Consider the following 629-nt stretch of genomic DNA (forward strand, 5'->3'; position numbering starts at 1 on the left):
GTAACTGAAGGATCGAGCCAAGTTAGTTCTTCATCCTCGCAATTACCTGATCAGCTACAGCAGTCACGTAGTTCCTCACTCCGCACACAATCTTCTTGTTAGAAATTTCCGTCAGACATGAGCTCGATCGAGCTTACCTGTTCACGGAGCTCTCTTGACTTGAGCTCAGGCAGGAAGATGTCGAAATGAGCCGCCTTTTCAAGATGAGCTTACAAATGTGAGAATCCGACCTTTCGTGGAGGCGATCTTCCTAAAAGTAAATTACGCGTAATTTACGAAAGGATTTTCCAGTGTTACTGATCAGCAACACTGCCAGTGTTACTTTAATGACTCCCGTTGACGCGTCCACGAACTGGGTAGCTCGGAGAAGTATTGCAACCCACGAGAGAGGGGTTCACTTTATATCATTTCTCTTAGAAGCAGCATATCAGGGTCGCCACGCCAGATTAGTATTTTGTATCACATTGCAGCGTCCCATGGACTCCTATTATGAGTATCTTACTTCTGTGATTGTGACGGGGTCACACAGCACCTTGCGCTAGAGGAAGTTATCTTCCGAGAGTATACAAACTCTCAGTGAACGGCAGTTGCACAGGTCCCCTCTTTAATTAAAGAGGGCGAAGTGACCT

This window comes from Phytophthora infestans, genomic scaffold (genome assembly GCF_000142945.1).
Source record: "Phytophthora infestans T30-4 supercont1.21 genomic scaffold, whole genome shotgun sequence".
Classification (NCBI taxonomy): domain Eukaryota; phylum Oomycota; class Peronosporomycetes; order Peronosporales; family Peronosporaceae; genus Phytophthora; species Phytophthora infestans.